The sequence below is a fragment of the Epinephelus fuscoguttatus genome, linkage group LG2 (genome assembly GCF_011397635.1).
Source record: "Epinephelus fuscoguttatus linkage group LG2, E.fuscoguttatus.final_Chr_v1".
Lineage (NCBI taxonomy): Eukaryota > Metazoa > Chordata > Actinopteri > Perciformes > Serranidae > Epinephelus > Epinephelus fuscoguttatus.
This window is the reverse complement of record NC_064753.1, coordinates 985,975-997,068: the sequence shown is the minus strand read 5'-3', so window position 1 is coordinate 997,068 and position 11,094 is coordinate 985,975. Positions and strand designations below refer to the sequence as shown.

At 45.9% G+C, this 11,094-nt stretch overlaps 1 pseudogene; it reads right to left on the bottom strand.

Annotated features, from left to right (window-relative positions):
* Positions 1 to 6,585: 6,585 nt before the first annotated feature.
* Positions 6,586 to 10,715, bottom strand: LOC125879049 (uncharacterized; annotated as a pseudogene).
* Positions 10,716 to 11,094: the final 379 nt, after the last annotated feature.

Genomic DNA, 11,094 nt, shown 5'->3' with positions numbered 1-11,094 from the left:
AGTTAAATGAACAGGAATTATTAACAAACATAAACTTAAATATATATATATATATATATATATATATATATACATATATATATATTGTGAACTGAACAAGATTATTTACACAAACAAAATATATACAGTCAGGGTGAATGGGGTTATTGCACAAGTTAGATTAAATTAAAGCTGCAAGCAGCGTTTGGCGGGACCTCGCACTCACGCCTGTTTCGGCCCCCAGCATATGTCGTCACTGTGAATTATTTAGAAACATCAAACATATTGCCACAAACATCAGAAAATCCTTACAGAGCTGAACAGTTTGATGTTTGAATGTTTTCTGTAGCTGTAGGTATGCAGAAGTGATGTCACATTATGCAAATTAGATGGGCGAATTTATTCCCATCAGATTCCTCTTCCTTCATTTTGGGGAAGACATGACAAAAACAACACAAAACAAAATAAATCTGCTGTGTAAATCTGTTCAAAATGTTTTTTGACTGAGATTTATGAAATCCAATATGGCTGCCTGCTGGTGATGCCACAATATGCAAATTAGATGAGTTAATTTACTCCTATCACAAACTTTGGGTCATGATGAATAGTTTTCTCATTTACAGTATGCCTTTATCTGTCACCACTTTAAAGCCACAGCCTTTTGAAATGTTGAAATGAAAATGGAATATTTTCCTCAATTAACTCTGGCACCTAAAGGGTTAAAATGGAGATGCTGCCACTGTCATGTCTGAATGTAAGATGTAGACACACGCACAGAGATCATGTTTCTGTGAGTTTGTGTGTGACAGCGGTTGCCATGGTAATTAAGTAGGCGCACCTGGCAGAAGAGCAGAGAGAGACAGACACCTCTTTTAGTGGAGATTTAACTCCTCGAACAAGTTCTTCCCATTCCCAAACCGTTGGTCCAATCATGAAAATAATGTGATGATGAGAGAGATAAAGTTATACACAAGATCTGTTTAGTAGCAGTTGAGGTGGCATCTGTGCATCTTTAAAACAGATTAAATAAACGGTGTAGGAGGAGATGTGTTTTCTTGAGACCACGTTTGAGGCGAAATCTTACTTTGAAAGGTCAAATAGCTCACTTCCTGCTGGAATCAGGTCATGGGTGTCAATGCGTGATTTGTAAGTCAAACACACCAGTTTTGGTTTGATCTTGATACGACATTCCTACGGGCTGCAGTGGCCATTTTAGTGCGTCTAGGTGGCGCTAGAGAGCCCATTTTGGCACTGTAGGGGTTAATAATGTGTATTTGCTGTTTCAAATGAAGTTTCTGCTGCTGTAATCTGTCCTTTAAAGATTGTGAGACAGACAGAGAGAGCTGTGTGGCTGTGTGTGTGTGTGTGTGTGTGTGTGTGTGTGTGTGTGCAGCCGTTGTCATGGCGATTAATGACTTGTCAGCACCTGTGGCACACACAGACAGCTCAGGAGAGCAGCTCACCAAAGGCTGTTTAATATGGGTTTTAACTCCTCAAACAAGTCCTTCCCATACCCAAACCGTTGGTCCAATCAAGAAAATAAAGTGATTTTGAGAGACAGCCACTTCTCGTGAACGCACGTGCCGCGTTTTATATTTCTCGAGTCAAAAATGTGGTCAGGGGAGCGAGTTTAAAATGTGTTGCACCTAAGCTGTTTCCAGAAATTTCTCCTCTGAGTTTACATGGGAGTGAATGAGAAAAAAATGGGCGCTCCCTTCGCTTTGGAGCCACTCAGCAAAAATGTGTACGTGTGAGAGATTCCATGTCAACATATCTGCGAGCAGGACAAATTTTCCTACGTTTTGTGGTATAAATTGTGTCTGTACAGTGAAAATTGTGGCCATGGCAGCGAGTTAAAGACAAAAGTTTTAGACGATTTTTAGAGCCCTCTCCACTCTAGCTCACAGCATTCCGTGCAATACACACCCATTGTAAACTGAGAATTTCTCCACTTTTGCTCATGGTACTTTGAGAGGGACTGATCAAAAACGGTAAAAGATATGAAAAAGATGAAAACATGAGTGAATAGATGAGACCTGTGGCAACATTTGAGAGTTGGAATGGAGTCTGTAGCACAAAGTATGGAGACGCTGTAAATGCTAGAAAAAGCCCTAAGATTGGTCTCTTTCTCCCCCCTGCTGCCATTCATTTCCTATGGGACAGCTTTGGAAGATTGTCAGGACGTTTTTCTGACATCTCACCTTATGGAGGCCATAAAATCCAAACTAAGCGAGTAATGAAAAAGTTACGAATAACTTTTGATTAGAAGGAGTTGATCGGTCATCTGTGCAAGTTTGAAGTCGATAGGATAAACGCTGTATGAGAAGATGATTTTTTTAGGAAAGGCAGTTTTAAGGCAAAATCTTACTTTGAAAGGGCAAATATGTCACTTCCTGTTGGATTTAGGTCGGGGTGTCAGCGCGTGATTTTTAGGTCTTGATGAAACGAACACGCCACTTTTGGTTTCATGTTTCTACAACGTTCCTACAGGCCGTGGCGGCCATTTTTGTGTGCCTAGGTGGCGCTAGAGAGCCCATTTTGGCACTTTAGGGGTTAATGTCACCATTTTATAAAATTTTTCACCGGTTCTGATGTGCGTGCCAATTTTGGTGAGTTTTTGAGCATGTTTAGGGGGTCAAATTCCAGTTCAAAGAGGCGGCGGAAGAAAGAATAAAGAATAAAGAATAATAATAAACACAGCAAAAACAATAGGGTCCTCGCCTTCGGCGAGGACTGCTCTGTGAGCAGTCCTCTGCCTTAGGGCTCGGTCCCTAATAATAAACACAGCAAAAACAATACTGTCCTCACCTTCGGCGAGGACTTCTTTGTGAGTAGTCCACTACTGTTGGGCCCGGTCACTTATAAACGCACGCAGCAAAAACAAGAGGGTCCTCTGCCTCTAGGCTCGGTCCCTAATAATAATAATAATAATAATAAACGCAGCAAAAACAATAGGGTCCTCGCCTTTGGCGAGGACTGGTCAGTGAGAAAAAATTCGGCAAAAACTATAGGGAGGGTCCTCGCCTTCGCCTCCCCTCCTACTGTTGGGCCCGGTCACTTATAAACGCACGCAGCAAAAACAAGAGGGTCCTCGCCTTTGGCAAGGACTGCTCCTTGAGCAGTCCTCTGCCTTAGGGCTCGGTCCCTAATAATAATAATAATAATAATAATAAACGCAGCAAAAACAAGAGGGTCCTCGCCTTTGGCGAGGACTGCTCCTTGAGCAGTCCTCTGCCTCTAGGCTCGGTCCCTAATAAACGCACCAAAAACAATAGGGTCCTCGCCTTTGGCGAGGACTGCTCTGTGAGCAGTCCTCTGCCTTAGGGCTCGGTCCCTAATAATAATAAACAGAGCAAAAACAATAGTGTCCTCGCTTTCGGCGAGGACTGGTCATTGAGAAAAAATGCGGCAAAAACTATAGGGAGGGTCCTCGCCTTTGGCGAGGACTTCTTTGTGAGTAGTCCACTACTGTTGGGCCCGGTCACTCATAAACGCACGCAGCAAAAACAAGAGGGTCCTCGCCTTTGGCGAGGACTGCTCTGTGAGCAGTCCTCTGCCTTAGGACTCGGTCCCTAATTACAGAGCTCTGGGTCTCAACTTCACGTCCCTGACGAACAACAAAGGTGTGTCAGTTCACGAAGTCTGACCTCCTGTCCTTTCCCTGACCCAGTATATTTTGAGCGTAACAGAGTGTCATTGTGCACACAAGGCGTTGTCCCCTTCTCATTGGCAGTTCCACTTCCTCCTTCACCACACCACGCCCCTGCCTCGTGTTAATCTGACTCCTTCCCGCTGACAGTGGGGGCGTGGTTCCTGTTTTGAAAGACAAGAGAACAACACAACTCCCTACACGTGCTGTACCTTACTATCTGTACATCACTTTCTATTCTTTTTACCATATATGAAACTAATTATCTAAGCATTGTGGTATGTGCTCCTCAGACTTCATGTCTCTTCCTCTCCTGTACTTCTCCACTTCTGCAAAGCAAACACATTCAGATCAGCTGAAATCAACTCAGTATTCTCATTGTTCACACATCTAAAACTTATATAGTGAAACACAACTGATAGTAAAACACATAAAATCATTCTATTCCCAACATTCCCCCTTTTGGCCTCATAGGACTGAGGCCACTTTTTTAGTCCCAATGTATCCAGGTCCCCCTTTTTATGTCTTGTGATTACTGCACTTTTTGTTTCTTTTGAAACAAAAAGTTATGACTCCCCCTTTTGGTCTCATACACATAAGACCACTCACACCTTGTCTTCTCCTGAGTCTGAGTCTGAATCTGAATCAGTAGGCGGCCCTCCTAACAGGGTGGCCGTCTCCATTTGAGTCATCTGATATGGTAGGGGCTGTGGATGTTTTCTCTCCACAGCTGTCACTATGATTCTTTCACAGAGTGACCGGATACATGGGATACAACAACTAACTAACACCGCGAGCATTCCCACCAGAGACAAGAATACCGATACCACTAAATCTTTCCACTTACCGAACCACTTCTCGAAGATACCACCCAGGGGTTTATCAATGCCTGAGTGTTCATGCATTTCCTCAGAGAGCGTGCGCAGCCCTTCTAGCGCCTTAGTTACTGACCCATCTGGAGCTGTGTTGTTTGGGATGGAGGTGCAGCAGAGGCCCTGGAACATAGAGCAGACACCCCCTTTCTCCGCCAAAAGCATGTCTAACGCAATTCGGTTCTGTACTGTCATCAGGGAGGTAGCTGCCAGTTGTTCAGAGAGTCCTCCAACTGCGTCCCTAGTGCTGTTGGCCAGTCTAAGAACATTGTAATGCACATAATTAATTCTGTCCATATTTTTGTTAGGGGTGATGGGAAACAGTGCAGCTAATATGGGTATGTTTTCAAAACCAGCAGCCACTTGGTCAGCCAATTTGTACTGGTCTGGGACCCCACGAGGAACACCTATGGCGTCCATATACGTGGTTGGTCTCTGGCTCATATCAAATGCATTTCTTTTCTGTCTACCTGAGTTGGTCTGGGTATCCCTCATCCCTAACAGGACCAGGGGTACAGCCAGTCGGACCAGTGCACACGTACCAACCCAGGAGGATGGCAGGGACACAGTACCAGAACAGGTCCCCTCTAGCCTGAACCATGCTGCTGGCATTCTGCCACGTACTCACATTAAGGGTTCTCTGGCACCAGTCAGCTTGCATCTGTCCCATATCAGTTACTACCCCGGTGGAGAGGTTCCTATGGAAACAAGTGTAATTAGCAATTCTGGGACTAAAAGTTGGTGGGATGGTGTGATTGTTTATGTGTGGAAACAGAGAACTCAGAGTGGTACAATTAGCAGGATCAGGATACATGGTCATATTTATCATGCAGTTGAAACCAATAGGGTCTGTGTCAGGATACAAAGGGGCTGGTGTGATGAACAGCGTAGGTCTAGCAGATGAGCATACAATGCAATTTGACATGTTCATGGATTCTGCTGTCGCCGCCACCCAGTCTAACCATAAGTTTCTGTCTCCATAACCTGTGGCCAATCTGACTACGTCACTGCGGGTCAATTTAGAGTAGTCGTAGTAGTAGTAGTAGTTTATCACGCCTGTGTTCTGTTGGAGTTCAGGCGCCTTGGTTACATTACTTGGAGATACGGTGGTTTTAGTAGGGGTAGGATTCAATAAGGTTAGTTTAATTAGTCCCATGGTATCGGTGCCACTGTGGTCTACTCCCAACACCAAATACATTGTGTTGTTGGTGCGATCTCCGCATTTGGTGCGGTGCCTGATTGAGTTTGACCATGGGTTTGTTGTGAGATTATACACGCTTAGCAATACCGGATTCTGCTTATGGGAGCCTGGGAGAGGCTGAAGCTGCTGCCTCTGTATCTTTATCTTTTTCCCAATGTCCTGTCCTCCTACCCTATATGGTGGTGGGTCCCAAAGCCCAGAATACGTCATCACATCTCTCCATCTTCCACACCACGGATTGTGTGTGGGCCCTCCCCATGAGAATCCGCATATGTACACGTCATACCCCCTCCAATTTGGATCCTTTCCTTTACAGTTTATTACAGAGCACAAGTCAAACTGGAACCCTGTACTTTGCCCTATGATGTATGTCAGTTCTACTCCACCATACTTAGCTATGCAGGAGTCTGACGTTCCACTCCCTGGTGTGTTTCTCCTGGTTTGGTTTCGGGGTGGTTCTACGGCTTTGTCTCTGAGGGAAGACTCATAATACAACAGAGGTAAAACAATAACACAGGTTAACACAACAACTCCCAACACACACCACTTATGGTGGCATGGTTCTAATCCTAATAATTCTAATAACAATTTCATTTTTTTTTTTTTTTTGTATTGCAAAAAGGTAAATATAAACGTGTAAAATATAAGAGTAAATATGAAGTGTAAATGTTCTGCAAGCGAGTCTTTCTTGTATCCTGGCTTTATATTACTCAAACGTACTCTGGGCAAAGTGTTGCTTCAAAGGAGCTTTAAACCTTCACATTGATTACAGGATATCTCTTCCGCACTTATGCTAAGCTAAATGAATAAATGTCTGTGTGAGTAAGCTGTGTTTTTTTTTTTGGTTTTTTTTTATCTTTAGTGTCTCTTATGTCCTCCAGTGTTCAGGCAGGTGTCTCTGCCACTGCACACTGACTCCAGTGATACCACGTGTCACCTTTTCCCTGTAGTTTGACGGCGTGGGACGTCCGTTCCACGACTTCGTAGGGACCAGTCCACCTTGGCTCTGACCACTTTCGTTTGATCACCTTGAGCAGGACCCACTCTGATGTTGGGGGGTCTTTCCTTCTGCTCCTCCCGAGCTGTGGTCACCTGTTTGGAGAAAGCTGACACCAATGCTGTTAGTTGGTCATAATATGGTTTGTATTGCATAGGGCTTTCGATTTCTTCTGTAGTTTGGATCCCAGCTCCCGGTCCCGGGAACTGGTGTCCTGTTTTTAGTTCATATGGCGTGAACCCTGTCAATGCGTTCACTGAGCTCCTGATTGACATTAGAGCTAGGGGTAGAGCATCTACCCAGCTCATTTTAGTTTGAGCACAGATTTTGCTTATTTTTCCCTTAATAGACTGGTTCATCCTTTCCACCTTGCCCTGTGACTGAGGATGATAGACTGTGCCAAATGTGTGTTTTAGCCCCAATGCCTTCTCTACCTGCTGTAGGTCTTTGTTTTTAAAGTGAGTTCCGTTATCAGATCTGATTCGTTTGGGGAACCCGTGCCTGGGGATATATTGATTTATCAGAAATTTGATTACTGTTTTTGCATCCTCTGATTTGGCAGGTATGGCTTCTGGCCAGCCGGTGTATGCATCCACCGCCACCAGAAGGTACCTGTGCCCTCCCACTCTTTCTATCATATCTGTGTAGTCAATAATGACCTCTTGACCTGGGAGTTTAGGGAGAGGAAATTTCCCTTGGTGTGGTTTCACTGTGGGTCTGACATTATATTCTGTACATATTTTACATTCTCTGATGTGATTCTCAATCATGGCTGGCAGAAAAGGGTGCCACCAATGCGTGAGACCTCGCACCATTTGCACCTTTCCACAATGAGTCACCCTGTGAGCCTCCTGGAGGACTGATCTCATCAGCCCTGGGGGTAACACTGGTCTTCCGTCCGGAGACCTCCACACACCCTCTGTTCTTACTGCTCCTCTCTCTTTCCAGATTGTAAGATCCTGTGGAGAAGCTTTCTGCTGCTCTGCTATTAACATATTTACATCACAAGGTGGCAGGAGGTCATGTACTGTTTTCTCTGTTTGTAGCATGATATACTGTGGACTATATCCTGCCTTTCTCTTGGCTGCCATGTCTGCAGCCTCATTTCCCCTAGCGATAGCTGTCCCTGCTTTATCATGGCCCTTACACTTAATGACTGCTATCTGTGCTGGCTTCATCAGAGCCTCCTGTAGCCTCTTCATATCTTTTTCGTGTTTAATGGGGTTTTTTGCTGCTGTTAAAAAACCAGATCTGATCCACTGTGTCATTTCCACATGGATTGCTCCTACAACATATGCAGAGTCTGTGTAGATGTTCACTCTCTTCCCTTCTGACCATTCTAGAGCTGCAGTCATTGCCTGGAGCTCAGCCAACTGCGAGGACTCTTTCCCTGTCACCCTTTCCGTGAGGACTTCCTCAAACCCTGTTTCTGTCTGTCTCACCACTGCATATGCTGCTTTCAGTCCCTCAGTTGGATGCCTGAAACAGCATCTGTCTGTGAACAGTGTTTCCTCTGCGTTAGTCAGGGGCTTCGCCTGCAAATTTTCTCTCACCCTGGTGTCTTTCTGCACCTTTTCCTCACATCTGTGTGGCTCACCCTCTCCCATGTTATCTGCCATGTTTACACCTTCATGTGTGAATGTTATGTGGTGCATTTAAGATCTTTTCCAACCTCGTCTGTCTGAGTGATGTCATAGTAAATGCCGCTGAGTTTACATATGCCACTATGCTGTGCGTTGTTAGTACAGTCAGTGTGTGTCCCATCACTATGTGTGCTATTTTCTGCAAAATTTTTGCCACTCCTGCTGCATGTCGAGTGCACGGTGGGTGTCTATCCTCGGTTGGGTCTAAGGATATGCTTACATACATCAGCACCTGTCTGCCTCCCCCTTTTTTCTGAAAAAGCACACCAGAGGTGGTGTGTGTCTTTTCAGAAACATCAAGAAAAAACGGTAGCTTGTAGTCGGGGATGGCTAGATCTGTAGCAGTAGAGAGTGCCTGTTTGAGGGAGCTAAATGAGGTTTCAGCGTCAGTGGTCCATACCAGGGGAGCAGTAAGATTGCGCATGCCCTGTGCGTTAACCATGGCACGCAAAGGATGGGTTAGTTCGGCATAAGAGGCCACATAATGCTTGCTGTACCCTGTGAGGCCCAAAAATGACAACATGTCTTTCACGGTGTGTGGTTTTGGGTGATGCAGAATCGATTCTCTGTGTGACGGGGACACAGCCGTGCCCTTAGCCGACACTATGCGACCCAGGAACGAGACCTGCTGCCTACAGCATTGTAGCTTGGTTTTAGAGACTTTGAACTCTGTGTGGTGTAGGCGTAGTAAGACAGAGCGTGTGGCCTCCAGGCAGGTGGAGGGATCGGGTGCGGCCAAGAGGATATCATCAACGTACTGGATTACCACAACCCCTTCTGGTAGTGACAATTCGGCCAGCTGCTGTTTGAGAACCTGATTGAAAAGACCAGGTGACAGGATGAAACCCTGTGGAACGCGGGTGTAACGTAGCTGTCTACCACGATGAGTGAATGAGAAAATGTCGCGAAGGGGCGGCGCGAGAGGTAGGCAGAAAAAGGCGTTCGCAAGATCTATACAGGAAAACCACTTATGTTTTGGCGACAGGCTAGACATGGCGGTGTATGGGTTTGGCACTGGTACTGTGGGCGTGGAGATTACTGCATTAATGTGTCTGAGATCATGCGCCATGCGATATTTGCCTGTATTCTGTTTCTCTACAGGAAGAATGGGTGTGTTCCAACTGGAGTTTGAGGCCTCCAACACTCCAGCCTGTAACAGACCCTCTATAGTATCTGCAATACCAGCCTCAGCCGCTGGCTTGTGGCGATATTGATTCTGCCAAATCGGTGTCCAATCATTTAACTCAAATGTAATGGGGGTGACCTGTGCACAGTAGCCCACATCGGTGGGTCCAGAAGACCAGAGAGAGTCAGGAAGTGTGTGTAACATGTGTTCTGCGTCTGGATGGTCAGTCTTTTCCCTACCATGAAACCTCTCTATCTGTCGGTGTTCCAGGATCGCCTTGTCTGTAGCTCCCTGCCTGATGCGATATGCTTTCTCAGAGGGTGAGAAATCCACCTGAGGAATTTGAGTGCGGATCCAATCAGTGAGTTGCATTAACCTCTTACACATAGGGCCCAAGTCTTTGGCCTGATGTTTTGCATGGATTGCCAGAGATATGTGAGGGGAGGCTTCTTCCTCCCCCTCATACCACTGTTGCTGTTCTGAAGCGAGGTCAACAGCTGCAGCCACTCCTCATTACCCACCAGTATACAGGACGACTGTATATCCCACCTGTGACCTTCAATTTCGTTATAAAATGCCTGCTGATACATCTCATCCCCTTTTCTATCATAATAAAGTGTTACATGGAAGGGATCAGGAGGAGGTGTGTAGGGATTTAATGACTGAACCCAAGGGCGCCATGACTGATAGAGAGCGCAAATCCCAGGAGTTGCTGTGGTGTTTGGCTCGAGGAGGCCCCAGTAGATATCTGCCCACTGTCCTTCAGCTGTGGGGGATGTGTCTGCAGATAACATTTGTGAAGATGAATGTACAGTTGACAATGAGCAGTTCACAGTGTACCCGTTTGGGAATGTCACTATCAGTCTGTCCGGGCTGCACAGGATGGAGGCTCCACACTTTAATAACACATCTCTGCCCAAAAGGTTAACAGGACATGCCATTGAGGAAACAAATGTGTGTGGAAATGTCTGATCTGCTTGGAGTATGGTAGTGGTGAGTGGTTTTGTGAGCGGCAGATTTTCTGATTGACCCGAGAACCCAGTTAATTCAACCGCTGATGATGACATGTGAGTAGCAGACACAGTGAGGTTTAATGTGGAATACCGTGCCCCCGTGTCTAACATGAAAGGCAGTTCTTGATTCATCCATCATGCATCCTGTCCTCCAACCACTCGGGGTCAGCGTTACATGAGTGGGTCTGGTGTGGACAGCGATACGATGGGTCTCCACAAAGGAAGCACCCCCCATCGCCCTGACCCCCTCTTGGGCCGCCACGATTTCCCCCCCTGCCTCTGAATCTTCCTGTACCACCTCGGGAGCCGCTCCAATGGGGAGGGCGAGGGTCTACCCCCTCAGGGGTTGGAAAAAGATCTGGGGTAACTGTGGGTGATGGCTGAGGCTACTGAATCATTTGATTGTTCGATTTTTTGTCTTTTTTCACATCGTTCGTTTTGCGACGTGCATCCTCCAATTGAAGTTTGAGCAGCTGAACCTGTGCTGAGTCTGTGCTTTCCTTCTCTTCCGCCTGTTTAGCTCTGTGTTTTTTCATGTGGTGTGTGAGGTGTTTCTCCCACTGTTCAGTGGAACAGCCAGGAAGGTCAGGATTGTTCTCTAATGATTCTTTTAC